Consider the following 26,943-nt stretch of genomic DNA (forward strand, 5'->3'; position numbering starts at 1 on the left):
GGACATACAACGTTCAAACATACCAGTCCATATTTTTTGAAAGGATTAAATGAAGATGAAGAATTAGAAGTCACAGAGCAAGTACTTGTGCCCTTTTCAATCGGAAGATACAAGGACGAAGTATTGTGTGATGTTATTTTTATGAATTCAAGCCATCTTCTTTTTAGATAACCATGGCAATTCGAAAAAAAGGCCATCCATGATGGGTTCTCCAACAAATATTCTTTCCAACATCAAGGAAGGAAAATCACATTAGTGCCTATGCTTCTATGTCAAGTCCATGAATGCCAAGTGATCCTTAAATCATGCATAGAAGAATGGGAGAAAGCTAAAACCGTGAAGCAAGTTAAAAATGACAAGATTAAAGAGGATGAATGTAGAGAAGATAAGCAGAGTGAAGAACAAAATTTACCTAACAAATCTTCTTCTATTTTTTCTTTTTCCTTGCAGGATATTCAAAAAGATATATCTTTTCAAGCTGAAGATTCAAGAAACATGTCTTTTGAAGAATCAATAGACGTGACTTTTACTGAACCACGAAATAAGCCTCTTGATGTTTCAAAGATAATGCCGTTTAAAGTTCCAAAAGAAATGTCACTTGAAGTGCCAACAGTTTTGTTCAGTGACATTCCAAGTGCATTGCCAATCATGAAAATAATTCAGCAACCAACTCCCATTAAACATCCACCATGGTTTGCTATTTCAATTCATTTTGTCAATAGTTTTTTATTTACTAACTTTGCTTCATTTTGCAGCAATTTGATTCATATAAATGGTGTTATTTTATCAATCAATGATGGAAAGATCATTTTTCATTTTAAGCTTAATTGGTTCATAAAAATCGTCCAACACAAGGGAGATCAAAAGTCAAATTTCTTCACCAACCATCAGGATGATTCAAGGAGATGTGAAGTTATCATATTTGAAGTCAAGAGGTTGAACATTTCGTGTGAACCATCTATTAGAGGAAAGCATGAGGATTCAATCCTTTCTACATCAAGAAGGTCTTCAATGAGAAACTACTTCGATTTGAGGACAAATCGCCTAAAAAAAGGGGAGGATGATATGATCCAAACTAGCTCCAACTTTCTCCATGACTTGATTATTCAATGGACTTTTTTCATTTCTATTTCTAAGGGAATTCTTCTTTGTCCTATCTTATATTATATCATTTATACATTCTATTTTATCATAAGCATGCATTCACATGTTTGTATAAATTATCATATTATTATCCTCTGCTTAGTTGATCATGTTTTTCATATCATTCAAATCTATGCTATGAATACATATCATTTCTTAGGATTTTATTATTACATGTTTCCATTTATTATTTATTATGAGCACCATGTTAAATGATATTCGGTGCATATTGTAATCATGTTAGAGTAGTTTGCATTAATAATCAACATGTATTCATTCCTTTATATAATGATAACATACTTATCATTAGCACATTGTTATTTAAATATGTTACGCATGATATATCTTTAATTAGCTTATTCCATGTATACGTTACGCATTCCTTATGTTATCATTGCATTATTATATTAGCCATGGAATCATGTGTTACATTAGAATGTTAATTATTATTTATTCTTGAACTTGGGCATTATAACTGATATACATTTTATATTAAGTGCAAGGTACATTCAAGGTAGTCCATTGGACAGTTCACGTCACTCAAATTGATCACCAGTTTTGATCATGTGCCGAGAATATTTGGGTGATTAAGTCTCTTAAGATTTAATTCCCTATCTCTTATCTTTCCAACTCACTTTGAATCATATCAATCTGATATTGGGAAGATATGCCCAGATTACAGAAGACATTGCAGGTTGGAAATAAATACGGGATTTGAATGCATAGACGAGAAAATAATGAATCAACACATATGTTAGAAGGTACATTGGAGAATTACATACATTGGGATAGTTTAGTGGAGTAATTAGAAGACATATACAGTTTGGTGGAGCATTTTTGGATGACAAACAACTTGTTGGAGCATCTGGGAGACACAAACAGTTCACAAGGAATCTGGAACACTAAGACAAGGCCAACTAATCACCACCAGCCCTTGCTTGCTGATGTGATCCTGTCTAGCACCAAATTTTTGCATGACATACTCACATCATTGAAGATCAATCAAAATAAATTTAAGGGAGTTATTCCTTACTTTATATTATATTTACTCATTTATATACTATATATATTATTATGAGTATACATCTGCATCTTAAACTATTCTCGAATAATCATATGTTATCATTCACTTGCATACTATATGATTTTCATGCATAACATATGTTTTCATTATATTATGTCTTACGTATGTTTTAGATTCATTTATTATGTTTGCATATCATTTACATATCATGGCAGCATATATCATTCATTTATTAGCCCATGTCATGTTATTCTAGCTCGTGTTATGTTTACATTAGCTCAGTAGCTTTAAATCCATGTTTCTTTAACTCATTTTCATGCATGCATCTATTTTCATAGCTCATATCACTCAAACACTTCACAACATCATGCATTTTACCTTAAATGAGCTCACACATTGCTTACTTTATTTGTTTGTTGATTCCAATAGGTGAAACACAAATCAAGGCATATTATAGTAGCTTGGTAAGCCAAAACGAAAAGCATAGCAGCTCACACTAGCTCATGAACGTTATGGCAGCTCATTTCATCACTTAAGAAGGTTCAACTAAGCTAGAGGAGCTAACATGTAGCTGAATTTAGCTGGAGGAGAGCTTTGGACCAAATTAATGAAAAGTGGACTAAAGGTAGCTATAAGTAGCTGGGAGAGTAGCTGAGGAGCTGAGAATACCAAAGCTAACTAGCTTGAGTTCATCAAGATATAGCTCACCTAGTTAGCTACCAAGACATTCACCTAGCTTACCTTGAAGCTAGTTCATCTCTAGGCTACCTAAGGACTTCAAAACATCATCCTATGGTTGCAACCTCACCAAAGCATTGCAAGAAGACCCATGTGCAGTCAAGTAGGCTTTCATGTGCATCATTCAAGCATGTGTAGTCCAAGTGACATCAAATAGGCGCCAAAACACCAAGGGATGTTTCCTATTCGGCCAAAGACTCCTTCCACTTCATTTTGGCGCCAAATAACTTCCAAATGCATTCAAAGCATCCTTAGGACCGAACCAACACCTTACCATTCGTCTAAAGCATCATGCACCTTCAAATAGTGATTTATTTAGACAAATAGACATCTAATTATTTGGCCAACCCTCTCATTTCCTATAAATAGAGTGGCTTGCAATCATTTGTACTGATCTCATCTCATATATAAAAATTACTCTTGTGAGTTATTTCTCTTCAAAGTTCTTTGTGAACTTTATCAATTAAACAAGTATAGTTCCTATGCTTGTGGTGCCATTCCTTCCATCCTGATTCCAAAATTCCTGGATTGATATCTAGTGGGTTGAAGACACTATCACCACCCCTCAAGCAAGTTTATGAAGACCGGGATTGTGCTTCATAGCATAGTTTCCTCTTTGGCGTGTTTGAGATACAACATCACCACCATTCCCATTTCATCATCATCCATCATCAACATCCTTCATCAAGACCATCATCAATTCCATAATTCCGCAACCATCTCTATCATTTCTTTATTTCTATTCATTTCTTATATTTATTATTTCACTTATTCTTCCTTTATTAATCATATTCCTTTTCTTATCTTTATTGCAGCCAAGCTTATAATTCAAGGGCATCAGTACTTGCAATCCTAGATCGGGACACAATAAGGCTATCTACTCTTTTCACCAAAGTGTGTAGATCACCTTACATCAAGCGGTAATCACAGCATAGTTGGATTGACAAAAAAAAGTGTCATTGGCATGCAAAGCAAAAGAAAAACAGAAAAAAAGACTCCTTCAACAAAATTGGAGTGAAAAAAGAAAAGAAAAGATAAAAAGAAGAAAAATTCAGAAAAGAAGAAAAGAAAAGAAAAAGAAAATCAAAAAGAGAAAGCAAGCCAAGGAAAGTTCTCTACCATTGCAAAGTACATCAAAGAGGCCATCTACACTAAGAGAAGATAACATTTCTGTTTCTTGAGAAAGGTTGCAGTAAGTGTTGTTTCTTGAATTGTTAGTCACCTCTTCCTCTTCTATCCATTCATTTTCCTTGTCTTCAACCATTTCCTTCTTTTAATACTTTGAATCCTTTCTTTTACCTTTCTATTTTCTTCTATTCCTTTCTACCCTAACCTATTTGCAGCCGACGCACACAAGGAAAGAATTAATTTGTTCTATTCTTGATTCAAAGCACTTAGCAAGAGAAATTGAGTGGAAAAAGGCTAATTGAGAGAGTGAGATCAGAAGGGGAATTGTTAAAAGCCAAATTATATTCCCGAGAGTAAACACGAGTGTTGAGTGGAGTTATCTCTTAATTTTCTTTGGAGTGAAGATTGTGAGGGTTTGAGAGCATGCTGGTAAGGTTTTAATTTTTTTTTCTTTCTATTAACAATGTCTTATGATCTTTCATCTTTCCAAATAATGGAGAATGAAAAACAAAGAACAAACACATTTCACACTCGTTGCCATGTAAATGGTAAAGTGTGTCTTGTAGCTATTGACGGAGGAAGTTGTATAAACATTGCAAGTACATACATGGTGAACAAATTGAGGCTTACAATGATTAAACATTCCAGCCCATATGAATTATAATGGTTGAACAACGAGGAAGAGATGAAGGTCACTGAACAAGTACTTATCCCATTCTCACTTGGAAGTTACGAAGAAAAGATTCTATGTGACGTGGTGCATATGCATACGAGTCATTTACTATTGGGTAGGCAATGGCAATTTGATAAGCAGGCTGTCCATGATGGTTTCACAAACCGATACTCTTTCTTTCACAATGAAAGGAAAATCATCTTGACTCCACTATTTCCTAGTCGAGTAAATAAAGATCAAAACACCTTGAAGAAGAACATTGAAGCAATGAAAGAACAACTTAAAGACAATGCAACTGAAGAATGTTTGGAGAAAAATTCAAATGAAAAAAAGCATTTTGAAGTTGAACAAATTGTTGGAGTTCAAAATGATGAACGGAGAGTGGATACAGAAACTGTTGGAGTTGAAAAGAATGAATTTGGAGGAAAAGAGGAGAGTCAAGAACAATTTTTATCTAACCTTACTTCTTCTCCTATTCTCTCTTTTGTTTTGCAGGATGATTCAAGAGACATATCTTTTCAAGGAGATGATTCAAAAATCATGGCTCTTGATATTTCAAAGGTTATGCCATTTGAAGTTCCAAAAGAAGCATCACTTGAAGAGCCAAGAGCTGTGTTCGTTGACACTCCAAGTACATTGCACATATTGAAGGGAATTCAGCAACAAATGGAGTTTTCCATCATTAAGAAACCAACGCCCATTAAACATCCACCCTGGTTTGATATTTCAATTCATTTTGTCAATAGTTTTTCATTTACTAATTTTGAGTTATTTTGCAGTAATTCAATTAATGTATATGGTATTATCTTATCAATTTGTGATGGCATGGTCATTCGAGAATGCCTATGGAAGAAACGAAAGATCAAGGACGATTTCAACCATGAAACTGTAGAATTTTTCTTTCATTTGCAGAATAATCTAAAAGGCACAATTTATCCAATGGAGGAACCAAGAGACGTGGTCCATGGAAGTTTAAAAGACTTATATTTTCAGTTGCCAAAGGATGTGACTCTTCAAACAAAGGACATGACTTTTGAAGAACAAAAGAATGTGTCTTTTGGAGTGCCAAAAGTTATGATCGTTCAAAGCAACATATATTGTGATTCAAAAGACATAACTCTTGGCCATCCAAAAGATATGAATAGGGAGTATATCTTTAACTTACTAGTGATTAATACTTCCCTTCCTTATGAAAGTTTTCTTTCTTTTCAAGACAAGGAGGTTCAAGGTACTTATTCAAGGTTCATAACTTTTCACAAGGATCCTTTCATAGATCTTTTCGAAAGGGGATGTCTTGAACAAGTTGCTATTGAATGGATATATTTTGAAGACAAATCAATAATGTTTAAATGGAAAGACACTAAAGAGAAGTCACCTTTCGATTTAAGGACAAATCACCCAAAAGAAGGAGAGGATGATGTGATTTTGTCTAGCACCAACTTTTTGCATGACATACTCACATCATTGACGATCCATCAAAATCAATCTAAGGGAGTTCTTACTTACTTTATATTATATTTACTTATTTATATACTATATATATTATTATGAGCATACATTTGCATCTTAAACTATGCTTGAATAATCATATGTTATCATTCACTTGCATACTATATGATTTTCATGCATAACATATGTTTTCACAACTTTACTTATCTTTATATTATGTCTTACATATGTTTTAGATTCATTTATTATGTTTGCATGTCATTTACATATCATGGTAGCATGTATCATTCATTTATTAGCCCATGTCATGTTATTCTAGCTCATGGTATGTTTACATTAGCTCACTAGCTTTAAATCTATGTTTCTTTAACTCATTTGAATGCATGCATCTATTTTCATAGCTCATATCACTCAAACACTTCACGACATCATGCATTTTACATTAAATGAGCTCACATAGTGCTTACTTTATTTGTTTGTTGATTCCTATAGGTGAAACACAAAGCAAGGCATATTATGGTAGCTTGGTAAGCCAAAAGGACAAGCATAGCAGCTCATACTAGCTCATGAACGTTATGGAAAATTATTTCATCACTTAAGAAGCTTCAACTTAGCTGGAGGAGCTAGCATGTAGCTAAACTTAGCTGGAGTAGAGCTTTGGACCAAATTAATGAAAAATGGACTAAAGGTAGCAAGAAGTAGCTGGGAGAGTAGCTGAGAAGACCAAAGCTAACTAGCTTGAGTTCATCAAGATATAGCTCACCTAGTTAGCTACCAAGACATTCACCTAGCTTACCTTGAAGCTAGTTCATCTATAGTGATGTAAGGCTGACCAGGCTTCTTCAATAATGGAGAAGATGGCAACCTTGTTATTTCTCGATCTAGGAGACACACCAAATGCTACACCTTGAATTGAAAAGTAATATGCACAAAGAAGAATGATTGGTTAAGTAAATGAGTAATTAAGAAAGGAAATATAAAGAATTGAAATGGATAGAATAGTTATCAAAGAAGGGCTGCAAAAGTGTTGTAGAATGATCCTTCAAGTGATGATAGATTCGGCCTACAATGGTGTTGATGGACGAATGCCTCGTTGATGATGAAGGATGATTATATGGGTGTGAAGGGATATGGATAATAGTGATGGAAATAGTAATGGAATGTTGATGGAGTTGGCGTGAAAGTGATGATGGAAGGTGGTAATGAATAGATTGTATCTTATAAAAACTAAGAAGGAACCAATGCTATAAAAGAGCAAAGACCCGTTTCTTATAAGTTTTATAAGGGATGGTAGAAAGGACTTTGACTCGCTAGTTATAAAAACTAGGAACCAGAAGTATCAAGGTGAAGGAATGATGCCACAAACTTTAGAAAAGCTTGTTTAATCGATATAGTTCTAAAAAGAACTTGAAGAGAAAAATATCTCACAAAGAGTTTTTAATTTATCAAAGGGTTTTCTTACAAATGATATATCCAAGCGTATTTATAGGTTTGTAAAGGCTTGGCCGAATAGATATATGCCTTTTCGGCAAAGTACATGTCTTAAAACAAAAATAAATGATGCTTGGATGAGGGGAGATGTCTTTGGCCGAATGGTTCCCTTGTCTCTTCATATTGGCGCCAATTTGAAACAAGATGATGCTTTGGCTGAATGGTTAGAAGCCTCTTCATTTTGGCGCCTATTTCATCCATATGCATGGCACATGTGTGGGCTGTTCATGAGGCACTCACATTGGCGGCATAGGGGCTTATGGTGTGGCTACTTCTTGGTGTGAATTTGAGCACCAACTTAGGCGTGACTTGGTATCAAACTTGCATCTAGGTGACATGGCATCAATGGGGCAGCAACTAATTATGAAAGGTCACATTTGTGTGAGACAACCTTTCATCATTTGAGCTACTTCCCATGTGTTTGAGCTGAAGATGAGCTGGCCAAAGATGCAATACATGTCAATGAGTCTTAGGACAGCTCCTTGTGAAAGGGCACTTCTCGGATTGGAAACTCTTCGCGAAAAGGTACGAATTCAAAAAATTCGACCTAGACCATATTTGTAGTGCTCTATGTGGTGAAGATGATGGTGCAACTTTCCAGCTGAGAAGAAGTCTCTAGCTAGCTCAAAAGTCTAGCTCAAGTGAGCTATGAGCTCGGAGGTCAGCTGACAACTTTTCATCATTTGTTCTTCATGATCTCCCGAGTCATCTTATGGAAGTTTTCCTAGCTTATTGACTCCCATGCTAGCTTTAAATTAGCTCCCAACATGTGGCCGAACATGTACCTACAAAAGAAAGCTTTTATAAGCTAAGTAATATAAAATATAAATATATAAATATATGGTTCATAACAATTACTTCATACATTCATAATATCATCATCATAACTATAAATATAATGTATGTAAGCTATTGTCATAACTATGGTATAAAGAAAGATTAAGTTGAAGAAAATCCCTCTTTGATTATTGTGAAAGGTTGGAGATGCAAGTCCATTTTTGACGCTGAATAAGATCACATCATCCCCCCTTCTTTAAAGCAATTTGTCCTCAAATCAAAGGGTGGTTTCTTTTCAATGTTCCTCCATTCCATAGTTGTTGTTTCGTCAGAAATTGGGATTCCTTCTTTAGGCTCTTGAATGAGATATGCCCATGTAATTTTGCTTTGAATGTTTAGGTCCTTTGATATTCCAAAAGTGGTTTCTCTTAATGCTCCAATAGGCATGATCATGGAATCCTCATAAGTCATGTCCATTGGTTCTTCTAAAGACACGTCCTTTGAATGAAAAATGGTGTTCTTTTGCTGCTCAATGGACATATCTTTTGTATTCCCAAATGTCACTTCTCCTAAACATTCCTTTTGGCAAATGGTGTCTCTTGATACAACCTGCAAGTCAAAGAAACAATCTACATTTTCAAAGTTAGAATAATCATCTTTAACCTTGCATTTTGTCAATATGCATTCTCGAAACAAGCACTTTGAGGAATAAGCACTTGTTCTTGGATCAATTTCCTCCATGGTTGTTGTCTTTCCTTTCCTTATAGCCTCAACACTTTGCTTCAATTTGGCTTGATCATTCTGGACTTGTTTAGGCGTTAAAGGAGTAAGGATAATATTCTTCCCTTTATGGCTAAACGAGTATTGATTGGTAAAACAATAATGAATAGTTCTTTTTGTCGTATTGCCATGGCCTCCCAAGAAGTAGATGGCTAGCGTGCATAGGGACAACATCACACATAACCTCATCTTTGTATTTGACAATGGAAAAAGGAATTATCACCTGTTTGCTAACGTTGAGTTCTCCTCGTTCATTAAGCCACTGTAACTTATATGGATTCGGGTGTTCATTGTTTTCAAACCAAGTTTTTCCACCATTATTGTACTGGCCACATTAGTACAACTTCCACCATCTATAATAACAAAGCATATCTTCTCATTCACATGACATCGGGTATGGAATATGTTTTCTCGCTGTGCACTGTCTTCCGCAAATTGAAGATTCAAACTTCTTCTAATTACCAAAGCTTCTCCTTGTTCAACAGGATCTGCAAGAGTGATTTCTTCATTGACTTCAATAGGTGCCTCTTGTTCTTCCTCTGATTCAGATTCTATTTCTCCATTTCCAAGTAAAAGCATAGTGTTTTGGTTAGGGCATTGTGTAGATACATGGCCCCTCCCAAGACATTTAAAGCATCTAATGTCTCTTGAACATTCAGTAGTTTGCTTTCCTCTGTTGAAGTCTTTGTTTGCTTTCTGATTCTTTAAAGATTCGACTTGTTCTTTGACAAGAGGAGGAGTTGGCTTTTTAATGTTGTTTGGACTCCATTTGGATGATGTAGGTGCAATATTGCGAGTTGTGTGTCTCCTCTTTAGTTGCCATTCAATTTTCATTGCCATTTACACCATCTCATCCTTTTCGATGTAATGATACAATTCCAAGGTTTGGCATTTCGGGATTAAGTCCAGTAAGGAATCTCTCCATAGTTGCTTCACGATCCTCCTCAATGTTGACTCGGATCATTGCCACTTCCATCTCCTTATAATAGTCCTCCACACTCCTATGGCCTTGTTTCAGATTCTGTAACTTTTGAAACAAGTCACGATGATAGTGAACATGAATGAATCATTTCCGGATAATACCTTTCATTTCACACCAAGTTGAGACCGGTCGTTCTCCATTCCTCCTTCGGTTCAAAGTAAGTTGATCCCACCATATTAAAGCATAGTCTATGAACTCCATGGCTGACAATCTCACTTTCTTCATTTCGGAATAGTTTTGGCAACTAAAAACATGTTCCACTTTGCTTTCCCATTCGAGATAAGCTTCAGGATCAGTTTTTCCTTGAAATTGAGGAATTTTGATCTTGATATTACTCAGATTATCATCAACAATGGCACGTCTAGGGACTTGGAATGCTACTTGTTCTCCCCCGTCAAAATTTTCTTAAACTTCTTCTTCTAGAGGGGGTGGTGGTTATTGTCTTCTAGGAACTCTATTATTACGGCCTTTGGGAGATCCTGCTGCTGATCTATCTTTTCACGAAGAGCATCGAACTCTTCACGAAACATTCTCATCATTTCGCCAATGAGTGCCTGCATTTGTAAGTTTGGTGTTCCTGTATTTTCTCTGGGGCTTTGAGACATGGTTAGTGCAAATAAAATGAATTGAAAACCTTACCAGCACACTCACCAAAACCTCACTTGATCACTCCAAAGAAAATTTTAGATTGCACTCCACTCACACTCGTGTTTGTACTCGGGGATATGTTCTTGGCTTTCTCTGATCCCCCTTCTGATCTCACCCTCTCGTTTGCCTTTTACCGCTCGATTCTCTCCTGTGGGTCTTTTTTAAGAACTAACTCAAGATTGAGCAAGTTTCTTTAGTTTGTGCGTCGGTTTAAAACAATATGGTCAGGGTATAGAAATGGTTATGGTAAAGGTAGGATATAAAAGGATAAAGTAATGAAATAAGAAAAGATGAAAGAAAAGGAAATGAAATAGTAAGCAAGTGAAGATAACTTACAACTCAAGTTGCAACACTTACTATCTTCCTTCACAAGAAACAACAAGGATACCTCCTTCAAGTTTGATGTTGGGGCAGATTGTATTGTGCTTCTCTTTGAGTGTATTTGCAATTTTACTTCACTTTTTCTTTGCTTTTTGATTCTTCTTTTTCTTTTCTTTCTTTTGCACTCCAAATTTGATGTAAGAGTCTATTTCTTTTCTTTTTGTTTTTTTTCTTCTTCTTTCTTGTTGCTTTTTTTGGTTGTAGCACTTTGAATGTCAATCCACCAAAGCTCATATTACCACTTGATGTAAGGCTGACCAGGCTTCTTCAATAATGGAGAAGATGGCAACCTTGTTATTTCCCGATCTAGGAGAGACACCAAATGCTACACCTTGAATTGAAAAGTAATATGCACAAAGAAGAATGATTGGTTAAGTAAATGAGTAATTAAGAAAGGAAATGGAAAGAATTGAAATGGATAGAATAGTTATCAAAGAAGGGATGCGGAAGTGTTGTAGAATGATCCTTCAAGTAATGATGGATTCGGCCTCCAATGATAGTGATGGACGAATGCCTTGTTGATGATGAAGGATGATTATATGGGTGTGAAGGGATATGGATAATAGTGATGGAAATATTAATAGAATGTTGATGGAGTTGGCGTAAAAGTAATGATGGAATGTGGTAATGAATAGATTGTATCTTATAAAAACTAAGAAGGAACCAATGCTATAAAAGAGCAAAGACCCGTTTCTTATAAGTTTTATAAGGGATGGTAGTAAGGACTTTGACCCGCTAGTTATAAAAACTAGGAACCAGAAGTATCAAGGTGAATGAATGACGCCACAAACTTTAGAAAAGCTTGCTTAATCGATATAGTTCTAAAAAGAACTTGAAGAGAGAAATATCTCACAAAGAGTTTTTAATTGATCAAAGGGTTGACTTACAAATGAAATATCCAAGCCTATTTATAGGTTTGTAAAGGCTTGGCCGAATAGATATATGCCTTTTCGGCAAAGTACATGTCTTAAAACAAAAATAAATGATGCTTGGATGAGGGGAGATGTCTTTGGCCGATTGGTTCCCTTGTCTCTTCATCTTGGCGCCAATTTGAAACAAGATGATGCTTTGGCCGAATGGTTAGAATCCTCTTCATTTTGGCGTCCATTTCATCCACATGCATGGAACATGTATGGGCTGTTCATGAGGCACTCACATGGGCGGCATAGGGGCTTATGATATGGCTTCTTCTTGGTGTGAATTTGAGCAGCAACATAGGCGTGACTTGGTATCAAACTTGCATCTAGGTGACATGGCATCAATGGGGCAGCAACTAATTATGAAAGGTCACATTTGTGTGAGACAACCTTTCATCATTTGAGCTACTTCCCATGTGTTTGAGCTGAAGATGAGCTGGCCAAAGATGCAATACATGTCAATGAGTCTTAGGACAGCTCCTTGTGAAAGGGCACTTCTCGGATTGGAAAGTCTTCGCAAAAAGGTACGAATTCACAAAATTCAACCTAGACCATATTTGTAGTGCTGTATGTGGTGTAGATGATGGTCTAACTTTCCAGCTGAGAAGAAGTCTCTAGCTAGCTCAAAAGTCTAGCTCAAGTGAGCTATGAGCTTGGAGGTCAGCTGACAACTTTTTATCATTTGTTCTCCATGATCTCCCGGGTTATCTTATGGAAGTTTTCCTAGCTTATGACTCCTATGCTAGCTTTAAATCAGCTCCCAACATGTTGCCGAATATGTACCTACAAAAGAAAGCTTTTATAAGCTAAGTAATATAAAATATAAATATATAAATATGTGGTTCATAACAATAACTTCATACATTCATAATATCATCATCATAACTATAAATATAATGTATGTAAGCTATTGTCATAACTATGGTATAAAGAAAGATTAAGTTGAAGAAAATCCCCCTTTGATTATTGTGAAAGGTTGGAGATGCAAGTCCATTTTTGACGCTGAATCGGATCACATCATCTAGGCTACCCAAGGACTTCAAGACTTCATCCTATGGTTGCAACCTCACCAAATCATTGCAATAAGACCCATGTGCATTGAAGTAGGCTTCCATGTGCATCATTCGAGCATGTGCGGTCCATGTGACATCAAATAAGCGCCAAAACACTAAGGGATGCTTTCTATTCGGCCAAAGACTCCTTCCACTTCAGTTTGGCGCTAAATAACTTCCAAATGCATTCAAAGCATCCTTAAGAGCAAACTGACACCTTACCATTCGTCCAAAGCATCATGCACCTTCAAATAGTCATGTATTTAGACAAATAGACATCTAATTATTCGGCCAGCCCTCTCATTTCCTATAAATAGAGTGGCTTGCCATCATTTGTACTGATAATTCAAGTATAGTCTTATCTGCAAATGTATGCTCATAATAATATATAGAGCATGAATATGTAAATATAAGATAAAATAAGGTAGAACTTCCTTAGAACCAGATTTGAATAACATCCATGGTGTGATCAAGTCATGGAGAAAATTAGAGCTAGACAGGATCACATCAGCCATGAAGTCCTAGAGTGCAAACACGAGCGTTGAGTGGAGCATCATCATTTTTTTTGAAGTGATTGTGAGGTTTTGTTATTTGGTAAGGTCCTAATTTCACATTTCAATTTTTTTTCTAACATTGTTGTTTGATCTTTCCTCTTCCCAAGCAATGAAGAACATACAACAAAGAGAAAATACATTTCATACTCGTTGCCATGTAAACGATAAAGATGGCAAAGTATGTCTTGTAGCCATTAATAGTGGAAGTTGTGCGAACCTCGCTATGGTAGAGAAGTTGGGAGTTACAATGTTCAAACATACCAGTCCATATGTTTTGCAAGGATTAAATGAAGACTAAGAATTAGAAGTTACAGAGAAAGTACTTGTGCCCTTTTCAATCGGAAGATACAAGGATGAAGTATTGTGTGATATTGTTTCTATGAATTCAAGCCATCTTCTTTTTGGACAACCATGGCAATTCGAAAAAAAGGCCATCCATGATGGGTTCTCCAACAAGTATTCTTTCCAACATCAAGGAAAGAAAATCACATTGGCGCCTATGCTTCCAAGTCAAAACCATGAATTCCAAGTGATCCTTAAATCACACATAGAAGAATGGAAGAAAGCTAAAGCCGTGAAGCAAGTTTGAAAATGACAAAATTGAAGAGGATGAATGTAGAGAAGATAAGCAGAGTGAAGAACAAAATTTACCTAACAAATCTTCTTCTATTGTTTTCTTTTTCCTTGTTGGATATTAAAAACATATATCTTTTCAAGCTGAAGATTCAAGAAACATGTCTTTTGAAGAATCAATAGACGTGACTTTTGGTGAACCACAAAACAAGTCTCTTGATGTTTCAAAGACAATGCTGTTTAAAGTTCCAAAAGAAATGTCACTTGAAGTGCCAACAGTTTTGTTCAGTGACATTCCAAGTGCATTGCGAATCATGAAAATAATTCAGCAACCAACTCCCATTAAACATCCACCCTAGTTTGCTATTTCACTTCATTTTTTCAATAGTTTTTTATTTACTAACTTTGCTTCATTTTGTAGCAATTTGATTCATGTAAATGGTGTTATTTTATCAATCTATGATGGCAAGATCATTTGTCATTTTAAGTTTGATTGGTTCATAAAAATCGTCCAACACAAGGGAGATCAAAAGTTAAATTTCTTCATCAACCATCAGGATAATTCAAGGAGATGTGAAGTTATCATATTTGAAGTCAAGAGGTTGAACATTTCGTGTGAACCATCTATTGGAGGAAAGCATGATGATTCAATCATTCTTACATCAAGAAGGTCTTAAATGAGAAACTACTTCGATTTGAGGACAAATCTCCTAAAAGAAGGGGAGGATGATATGATCAAAACTAGCTCCAACTTTCTCCATGACTTGATTATTCCATAGACGTTTTTCATTGCTATTTCTAAGGGAGTTATTCTGCCTATCTTATATTACAGCATTTATACATTCTATTTTATCATAAGCATGCATTCACATGTTAGTATAAATTATCATATTATTATCCTATGCTTAGTTGATCATGTTTTTCATATCATTCAAATCTATGCTATGAATACATATCATTTCTTAGGATTTTATTATTACATGTTTCCATTTATCATTTATTATGAACACCATGTTAAATGATATACGGTGCACATTGTAAGCATTTTAGAATAATTTGCATTAATAATAAGTATGTATTCATTCCTTTATATAATGATAGCATACTTATCATTAGCACATTATTATTTAAAAATGTTAAGCATGATAGATCTTTAATTAGCTTATTCCATGCATACGATACACATTCCTTATGTTATCATTGCATTATTATATTAGCCATGAAATCATGTGTTACATTAGAATGTTACTTATTATTTATTCTTGAACTTGGGCAGTATAACTGATATACATTTTATATCAAGTGCAAGGTACATTCCAGGCAATCCATTGGAAAGTTCAAGTCGCTCAAATTGATCGCCAATTTTGAACATGGGCCGAGCATATTTGGGTGATTAAGTATTCTTAAGATTTAATTCCGTGTCTCTTATCTTTCCAACTCACTTTGAATCATATCAATATGATATTGGGATCTTAAGATATGCCAAGATTATAGAAGACAATGCAGGCTGGAAATAAATAAGGGATTTGCATGCATGGACGAGAAAATAATGAATAAACACATTTGTGAGAAGATACATTGGAGCATTACATACATTGGGATAGCTTAGTGGAGCAATTAGAATACATATTCAGTTTGGTAGAGCATTTTTGGAAGACAAACATGTTGTTGGAGCATTTGGGAGACACAAACAGTTCACAAGGAATCTGGAACACTAAGAAGAGCTCAAGGCCAACTAATCACCACCAGCCCTTACTTGCTAACTAGATGATACGATCCAAACTAGCACCAATTTTCCCTATGACTTTATCACACCATGGATGTTATTCAAAGCTATTTCTAAGGGAGTTATTCCTTACCCTATCTTATATTATATCATTCTAATATAAGGTTAACCATGCTTCTTCAATAACGGAGAAGATGGCAACCTTGTTATTTCCCGATCTAGGAGAGACACCAAATGCTACACTTTGAATTGAAGTAATCTGCACCAAAAAAGAATAATTGATTAAGTAATTTGATAATTAAAGAAATGAAATGGAAATGGAAAGAATTGAAATGGAAAGAAATGTTATCAAAGATAGTTGTGCAAGTATTGTAGAAGAATCCTACAAGAATTGATGAATTCAACCTCCAAATAATGTTGATGGACGAATGCCTTGATGATGATTAAAGGACGATTGAATGATGAATAGATGGTAAGGGATTGGTGGTTATATATGCGTGAAATGGTGATAAAAGATGGTTAGGATATAGGTGTGCAATAGTAAAGGAAGATGGCGATGTTATAGGCGTGAAAATGGTGATGAAAGATGGTGATGTTTAGGTAGTATCTTATAAAACTAAGAAGGAACCAATGTTATAAAGGAGCAAATACTTGTTTCTTATAAGTCTTATAAGGGATGGTATGAAAGGACTTTGACCCACTAGTTATAGAAACTAGGAACCAGAAGTATCAAGGAAAGGGGTTTGATGCCACAAACTATGAAAGCTTGCTTAATTGATATAGTTCTAAAAAGAACTTGAAGAGAGAATAATCTCACAAAGAGTTTTTATATTATCAAAGGGTTGTGTTACAATTGAAATGCCAAAGCATTTATAGATTTGTATAGGCTTGGCCGAATAGATGCATGCCTTTTCGGCAAAGTACATGATTTAAATTGAAAATGTATGATGCTTGGTTGAAAGGAAGTGTACTTGGCCGAATGGTCTTCTTATGGTTCATATTGGTGCCAACTTTGAAGCAATGCCTTGGTTTGGCCAAATAGGGAGAAGCCTCTTCACTTTGGCGCCAATTTCTCCCACACGTTTGGCACATGTGTAGGCTGGTCATGAGGCACTCACATGGATGGTGTAGAATGCTTATGGTGTGGACTCCTTCATGGCGTGGACTCCTTCATGGCGTGAAGATGAGCAGCAAGTTAGGCGTGACTTGGCATCAAACATGTGTCTAAATGACATGTAATCAATTGGGCAGCAACTAAATTATGAAATGACACATTTGTGTGAAGCAACCTTTCATCATTTAAGCTACTTCCCATGTGTTTGCTGGCCATAGATGAAATACATGACGATGAGTTTTAGGACAGCTCCTTATGAAAGGGCACTTCTCGGATTGGCAACTCATCACGAAAAGGTACAAATTCATAAAATTTGACCTAGACCATATTTGTAGTGCTCTGTGTGGTGAAGATGATGGTGCAACTCTCCAGCTGAAAAGAGGTCTCTAGCTAGCTCAAAAGTCCAGCTCAAGTGAGCTATGAGCTCGGAGGCCAGCTGACAACTTTGTCTCAAAATGTCCTTGAGTTGTCCCGGAGTTGTCCTAGTCAAGTTTCCTTAACTCAATGATTCCAATGCTAGCTTTAAATCAGCTCCAATGATGTTGCCGAACATGTACCTACAAACTAAAGGATATAATAAGTTAAATAATATAAGATATAATCATGTAAATATGTGGTTCATAATAATAACTTCATACATTCATAATATCATCATCATAACTATAAATATAATGTATGTAAGTTATTATCATAACTATGGTATAAGGAAAGATTAAGTTAAAGAAAATCTTCCTTTGATTTTTGAGAAAGTTTGGAGATGCAAGTCCATTTTTGATGTTGAATTGGATCATATCATCCCCCATTCTTTAAAGCGATTTGTCCTCATATAGAAGGGTGGCTTCTTTTTAATGTTCCTCCATTCCATAGTTGTTGTTTTGTCAGAAATTGGGATCCCTTCAATAGGTTCTTAAGTGAGATATGTCCATGTAATTTTTCTTTGAACGTTTAGGTCCCTTGATTTCCCAAAAGTGATGTCTCTTAATTATCCAATAGGCATTATCATTGAATCCTCATGGTTCACGTCCATTGGTTCTTCCAAAGACACGTTCCTTAAATGAAAATTTGTGTCCTTTTGCTGCTCAATGGATATGTCATTTGGATTTCCAAATGTCACGTCTTCTAAACCTTCCTTTTGGCAAATGGCGTCTCTTGATACATCCTGCAAGTCAAAGAAAAAATCTGCATGTTCAAAGTTAGAATAATCATCTTTACCCTTGCATTCGGTCAATAGACTTTCTCGAATCAAGCACTTTGAAGAATAAGCACTAGTTCTCAGATCAGTTTCCTCCATGGTTGTTGCCTTTCCTTTCCTTATAGCCTCAACACTTTGCTTCATTTTGGCTTGATCATTCTGGACTTGTTTAGGCGTTAAATGAGTAAGGATAATCTTCTTCCCTTTATGGCTGAACGAGTATTGATTGGTAAAACAATCATGAATAGTTCTTTTGTCAAAATGGCATGGCCTTCCAAGAAGTAGATGACTAGCGTGCATAGGGACAACATCACACATAACCTCATCTTTGTATTTGCCAATGGAAAAAGGAACTAACACTTTTTTACTAACATTGAGTACTCCTCGTTCATTTAGCCACTGCAACTTATATTGCTTCGGGTGCTTTATTATTTTTAAACCAAGCTTTTCTACCATTATTGTATTGGCCACGTTAGTACAACTTCCACCATCTATAATAACAAAACATACATTTTCATTCACATGGCATCGGGTATGAAAAATGTTCTCTCACTGTGTATTATCTTCCGAGACTTGAACATTTAAACTTCTTTTAATTACCAAAGATTCTCCTTGATCAACGGGATCTGCAAGAGTGATTTCCTCATTGACTTCAATAGGTGCCTCTTGTTCTTCCTCTAACTCAGATTCTATTTCACCATTTCCAAGTAAAAGCATGGTGTTCTGGTTAGGGCATTGTGTATATACATGGCCCCTCCCAAGACATTCAAAGCATCTAATGTCTCTTGAACGTTCAGTAGTTTACTTTTCTCGGTTGAAGTCTTTGTTTGCTTGTTGATTATTTGGAGATTCAGCTTGTTCTTTGACAGGAGGAGGAGTTTGCTTCTTGATGTTGTTTGGACTCCATTTGGATGATGTGGGTGCATTATTGCGAGATGTATGTCTCCAGTAATTTCGGGATTAAATCCAAGGTATTGGCAATTCCGGGATTAAATCCAGCAAAGAATCTCGCCATAGTTGCTTCACGATCCTCCTCAATGTTGACTCGGATCATTGCCACTTCTATCTCTTTGTAATAGTCCTCCAAACTCCTATGTCCTTGTTTAAGATTCTATAACTTTTGAAACAAGTCACGGTGATAGTGAACATGAATGAATAATTTCCGCATAATACCTTTCATTTCAAGGCAAGTTGAGACCGGTCTTTCTCCATTCCTTCTTCGATTAAGGGTAAGTTGATCCCACCATATTAAAGCATAGTCTATGAACTCCATGGCTGTCAATCTTACTTTCTTCATTTCGGAATAGTTGTGGCAACTAGAAACGTGTTCCACTTTGCTTTCCCATTCAAGGTAGGCTTCAGGATCAGTCTTTCATTGGAATTGAGGAATTTTGATCTTGATATTGCTCAAATTGTCATCAACAATGGCACGTTTAGGGCCTTGGAATGCTGCTTTTTTCTCCATCGTCTAAATTTTCTTGAACATCTTATTCTGGAGGTGGTGGTTGTTGTTGTCTTCTATGGGATCCATTATTACGTCCTGGAGGTAGATCCTGGCGTTGATCTATCTTTTCATAAAGAGTATCAAACGAAACATTCTCATCATTTCACCAATGAGTGCATGCATTTGTAAGTTTGGTGTTCCTGCATTTTCTCTGGGGCTTTGAGACATGGTTAGTAAAATAAAAGTAAATAAAAACGTTACAAGCACACTCACAAAACATTTGATCACTCCAAAGAAATTTCAGATTGCACTCCACTCATACTGGTGTTTGCACTCGGGGATATATGTCTTGGCTTTTTCGGATCCCCTTTCTGATCTCACCCTCTCTTTATGCCTTTTTCTGCTCGATTCTCTCTTGTGGGTCCCTTTTAAGAACTAACTCAAGATTGAGAAAGTCTCTTTAGTTTGTACGTCGGCTTATAAATGGTTAGGGATAGAAATGGTTATGATATAGGGGTAGGATAAAAAGGTTATGAAAAACGATAAAGTAATAAAAATAAGAAAAGATGAAAGAATAAGGAAATGAAATAATAAGAAAAATGAAGATAACTTACAACTCAAGTTGCAACACTTACTATCTTCTTCATAAGAAACAACAAGGATACCTCCTTCAAGTTTGATGTTGGGCTACCTCCTTCAAGCTTGATGTTGGGCAGATTGAAATATGCTTATTTTTTAGTGTACTTTGCAACTTTGCTTCACCTTTTTTTTTTCTTTTGCTTTGATTTTTCTTACTTTCTTTTCTTTCTTTTGCACTCCAAATTTGTTGTAGGAGTCTTTTCTTTCTCTTTTTTTATTTTTCTCTTTTTGTTGCTTTTGTTGCAGCACTTGATTGTCAATCTACCAAAGCTCTGATTACCTGATGTAAGGCTCTTCTGATGCCTTAACAAATGATTGTGGATCTAGGAAGGAAGCAAAACAACCTACAAAGTGAATGGCTCAAAACAGAATGGTTAAAGGTGGTAAACGTATGGGTGATTAGGTGGGCTGTTTAATTGAGAGATGGAAGCGGAAGATGGTTGATATGGCTATGGTTATGGTTTATGAAACAAAGGGATGGTTGTGAGGATTGTATCTTAAAGAAGACTCAAAAAAGAACCAATGCTATATAGAGTAAAGACCCAGACTTTATATTTCTTCTTTAAGGGGTGGTATGAAGTACTTTGACCCACTAGTTATAAAGAACTAGGAACCAGAAGTATCAAGGTGAAAAGAGAAGGGGTTGAGGCCACAAGTATAAATTATACTTGATTAGTAGATAAAAGTCACCAGGACTTAAGGAAGAGAATAATCTCACTTTAATTAAATAAAAGGTCTGATTACAAATGATGAATGCTTTCCTATTTATAGGAAATGGAGAGACATGGCCGAATAATTACAAGGAGATTCGGCCAACCTTGTGCCTTCCTAAAATGACATAATTTAGTTCATAAATAACTTGAATAATTAGGTGCTAGTTCGGTTGAAGTGTAGGGGTATGTCTCATGGCCGAATAATACTTGAAACCCTTCAAGTTGGCGCCAAATTGGAGGAGTAATGGTGATTGGCCGAATGGATAGATGGCCACTCATCTTGGCGCCTAAATGAACCATATGCAAGGCACATGGGGGTTGATCACATGCAAAACACATGGCTTGGCCGAATAGGGAGAGAACTCTTCATCTTGGCACCTAAATGATCCACATGCAAGGCACATGGGGCCTGGTCATATGCAAGGCACATGGGTGTTCTAAGAAGCCTTGTGCATGGAATGATGGCTGGTCATGCTCTCTCTCTTGGGCGTGCATGTGTCTCCTTCAAGTTAGCTTGAGTTATGGAGCTAGCTAGAAAACATGGGCTGTTTGTGAACAAGCTTCCTAACTAAGTCCTTGTGAGCTCCTCAACATTATGTTCAGCTACATTCAGCTACCTTTGACATCACTTTTGGCAACTAAGCTCCAAATAGGCCAACTAGCTAAGTTTAGCTAGCCTTAAGCTCCTCCAGCTGAATCGAGCTTCCCTTAGTGTTCCATGAGCTGCCTTGTACTTTGTAAGCTGTTTGGGAGCTGCATATAACGTCCAAATCATTCACCAAGCTACCTCAACGTGCATCATGCTCCAATGTACCTACATCTGCAAGGAAACAAGGTAAGTCCATGATATTGAGCTAAGACGAGCTTAATACATTGCTGCCATGTTTGATTATGGTAATGTGAGCTAAGTTTGATGGACATGAGCTAATTATATCATCTCATAATATGTGTAAGATTATGCATGAGGCTTAAGAGTTAATATGAATGCATATAAACTAAAGAAATGCATTATAAGTGTGCTGCCTTGATGTCTAAATAATAATCATGCTTAATATGTTTATAAAGTTATCCTAACATGCTTAACATATTAAAATAACAATGTGCCAAATGTAATCATACTAAGTTATTCTTTGACTATTAAAACATTATATAACATAACATAGGAGGGTGTTAAGTTATTAAATGAATCAAAAGCTTCAAGACATTTAGTTAGGAGAACTTCCCTGAATTGTTTGGCCCTTGACCTAGTAATGGGACCTTACGGCATGACTTACGGATTAGGGGTAGGTGCGATCACATCATCCCCCCTTATTTTAAGCGATTTGTCCCCAAATCGTGTCCATCCTCAAAGGGTGATAAGTCAGTGATGTTGAATGAGGCACTGACGCCACCAAACTCACTGGGCAATTCGAGTTTATAGGCATTGTCGTTGATCTTTTCTACAATCTGAAATGGGCTATCTCATCGAGGTAGTAGTTTAGACTTCCTTTGGTTTGGAAATATTTCTTTCTTAAAGTGTACCCAAACCCAATCTCCCACGTCAAAAGTTACCTTTTTCCTTCCTTTGTTTGCTTGTTGTTCATATTGTCTTGTTCTCCTTCCAATGTTGTCCTTGACTTGTTGATGGATTCTTTTAACAAATTCTGCCTTGTTCTTTCCATATTTGTTTACTATTTGATCACAAGGTAAAGGAAGTAAGTCCAAAGGAGTTAAAAGATTCAAACCATACACTACCTCAAATGGAGAATATTTGGTAGCCGAGTGAATGGTTCGATACGTGTGGTTGGAATTCTTCCCATGTCTTTATGTTTTCCTTGATAATGGATCGTAGTAGCGTCGATAAAACTCTATTAACTACTTCAGTTTGACCATCCGCTTGAGGATGACATGTAGTAGAGAATAGTAGTTTTGTGCCAATTTTGCTCCACATAGTCCTCCAAAAGTTACTTAAGAACTTAACATCTCTATCTGACACAATGGTTCGAGGAAGTCCATGTAACCTTACCACTTCTCAGAAGAATAAGTTAGCAACATGAATAGCATCATCGATCTTGTGACATGGTATAAAGTGAGCTATCTTGGAGAATCGATCAACCACCACAAATATTGAATCCTTTCCACTCTTTGTTTTTGGTAAGGCTCTGATACAACTTGATGTAAGGCTCTTCTGATGCCTTAACAAATGATTGTGGATCTAGGAAGGAAGCAAAACAACCTGCAAAGTGAATGGCTCAAAACAGAATGATTAAGGGTGGAAAACGTATGGGTGATTAGGTGGACTGTTTAATTGAGAGATGGAAGCGGAAGATGATTGATATGGCTATGGTTATGGTTTATGAAACAAAGGGATGGTTGTGAGAATAGTATCTTAAAGAAGACTCAAAGAAGAACCAATGCTATATAGAGCAAAGACCTAGACTTTATATTGCTTCTTTAAAGGGTGGTATGAAGTACTTTGACCCACTAGTTATAAAGAACTAGGAACCAGAAGTATCAAGGTGAAAAGAGAAGGGGTTGACGCCACAAGTATAAATTATACTTGATAAGTCGATAAAAGTCACTAGGACTTAAGGAAGAGAATAATCTCACTTTAATTAAACAAAAGGTCTGATTATAAATGATGAATGCTTTCCTATTTATAGGAAATGGAGAGACATGGCTGAATAATTACATGGAGATTCGGCCAGCCTTGTGCCTTCCTAAAATGACATAATTTAATTCATAAATAACTTGAATAATTAGGTGTTGGTTCGGTTGAAGTGTAGGGGTATGTCTCATGGCCGAATAGCACTTGAAACCCTTCAAGTTGGCGCCAAATTGGAGGAGTAATGGTGATTGGTCGAATGGATAGATGGCCATTCATCTTGGCGCCTAAATGAACTATATTCAAGGCACATGGGGGCTGATCACATGCAAAACACATGGCTTGGCCGAATAGGGAGAGAACTCTTCATCTTGGCACCTAAATGATCCACATGCAAGGCACATGGGGGCTGGTCATATGCAAGGCACATGGGTGTTCTAGGAAGCCTTGTGGTGCAGCCTTGTGCATGGAATGATGGCTGGTCATGCTCTCTCTCTTGGGCGTGCATGTGTCTCCTTCAAGCTAGCTTGAGTTGTGGAGCTAGCTAGAAAACATGGTTTGTTTGTGAACAAGCTTCCTAGATAAGTCCTTGTGAGCTCCTCAACATTATATTCAGCTACATTCAACTACCTTTGACATCACGTTTGGCAACTCAGCTCCAAATAGTCCAACTAGCTAAGTTTAGCTAGCCTTAAGCTCCTCCAGCTGAATCGAGCTTCCCTTAGTGTTCCATGAGCTGCCTTGTACTTTGTAAGCTGTTTGGGAGCTGCATATGACGTCCAAATCATTCACCAATCTACCTCAACGTGCATCATGCTCCAATGTACCTACATGTGCAAGGAAACAAGGTAAGTCCATGATATTGAGCTAAGACGAGCTAAATACCTTGCTGCCTTGTTTGATTATGGTAATGTGAGCTAAGTTTGAAGGACATGAGCTAATTATATCATCTCATAATATGTGTAAGATTATGCATGAGGCTTAAGAGTTAATATGAATGCATATAAACTAACGAAATGCATTATAAGTATATTGCATTGATGTATAAAAAATAATCATGCTTAATATGTTTATAAAGCTATCCTAACATGCTTAACATATTAAAATAACAATGTGCCAGATGTATTCATACTAAATTATTCTTTGACTATTAAACATTATATAACATAACATAGGAGGGTGTTAAGTTATTAAATGAATCAAAAGCTTCAAGACACTTAGTTAGGAGAACTTCCCTGAATTGTTTGGCCCTTGACCTAGTAATGGGACCTTGCGGCATGACTTCTGGATCTGGGGTAGATGCGATCACATCATTACCACTTGATGTAACGCTAACCAGGCTTCTTCAATAATGGAGAAGATGACAACCTTGGTGTCTCTCCTAGATCGGGAAACAACAAGGTTTCCATCTTCTCCATTATTGAAGAAGCCTGGTTAGCCTTACATCAAGAAGAATCTAGGAGAGACACTAAATGCTACACTTTGAATTGAAGTAATATGCACAAAAGAGGAAGAATTGTTTAAGTAATTTGATAATTAAAGAAATGAAATGGAAATGGAAAGAATTGAAATGGAAAGAAATGTTATCAAAGATGGTTGCGGAAGTATTGTAGAAGAATCCTTCAAGAATTGATGAATTCGACCTCAAAATAATATTGATGGACGAATGCCTTGATGATGATTGAAGGACGATTGAATGATGAATAAATGGTAAGGGATTGGTGGTTATATAAGCGAGAAATGGTAATAAAAGAAGGTTAGGATATAGGCGTGTAATACTAATGGAAGATAGTGATGTTATAGGCGTGAAAATTGTGATGTAAGATGGTGATGTTTAGGTAGTATCTTATAAAACTAAGAAGGAACCAATGCTATAAAGGAGCAAAGACACGTTTCTTATAAGTCTTATAAGGGATGGAATAAAAGGACTTTGACCCACTAGTTATAGAAACTACGAACCAGAAGTATCAAGGAAAGGGGTTTGACGCCACAAACTATGAAAGCTTGCTGAATCGATATAGTTCTAAAAAGAACTTGAAGAGAGAATAATCTCACAAAGAGTTTTTATATTATCAAAGGTTTGTGTTACAATTGAAATAACAAAGCCTATTTATAGATTTGTATAGGCTTGGCCGAATAGATGCATGCCTTTTCGGCAAAGTACATGATTTAAATTGAAAATGCATGATGCTTGGTTGAAAGGAAGTGTCCTTGGCCGAATGGTCTTCTTATGGTTCATCTTGGTGCCAACTTTGAAGCAATGCCTTGGTTTGGCCAAATAAGGAGAAGCCTCTTCACTTTGGCGCCCATTTCACCCACATGTTTGGCACATGTGTAGGCTAGTCATGAGGCACTCACATGGATGGTGTAGAATGCTTATGGTGTGGACTCCTTCATGGCATGAAGATGAGCAGCAAGTTAGGCGTGACTTGGCATCAAACATGTGTCTAAATGACATGTCATCAATTGGGCAGTAACTAATTATGAAAGGGACATTTGTGTGAAGCAACCTTTCATCATTTGAGCTACTTTCCATGTGTTTGAGTTGAAGATGAGCTGGCCATAGATGAAATACATGACGATCAGTTTTAGGACAGCTCCTTGTGAAAGGGAACTTCTCGGATTAGCAACTCTTCGCGAAAAGGTACAAATTCACAAAATTTGACCTAGACCATATTTGTAGTGCTCTGTGTGGTGAAGATGATTGTTCAACTCTCCAACTGAAAAGAGGTCTCTAGCTAGCTCAAAAGTCCAGCTCAAGTGAGCTATGAGCTCGGAGGTCAGCTGAAAACTTAGTCTCAAAATGTCCTTGAGTTGTCCCGGAGTTGTCCTAGTTAAGTTTCCTTAGCTCAATGATTCCAATGCTAGCTTTAAATCAGATCCAATGATGTGGCCGAACATGTACCTACAAAAGAAATGATATAATAAGCTAAATAATATAAGATATAATCATGTAAATATGTGGTTCATAATAATAACTTCATACATTCATAATATCATCATCATAACAATAAATATAATGTATGTAAGTTATTACCATAACTATGGTATAAAGAAAGATTAAGTTAAAGGAAATCTCCCTTTGATTCTTGAGAAAGTTTGGAGATGCAAGTCCATTTTTTATGCTGAATTGAATCACATCACATTCATACATTCTATTCTATCATAAGCATGTATTCACATGTTAGTATAAATTATCATAATAATTACATCCTATGCCT

Source organism: Hibiscus syriacus, unplaced genomic scaffold (genome assembly GCF_006381635.1).
Source record: "Hibiscus syriacus cultivar Baekdansim isolate YM2019G1 unplaced genomic scaffold, ASM638163v2 tig00117048_pilon, whole genome shotgun sequence".
NCBI lineage: Eukaryota > Viridiplantae > Streptophyta > Magnoliopsida > Malvales > Malvaceae > Hibiscus > Hibiscus syriacus.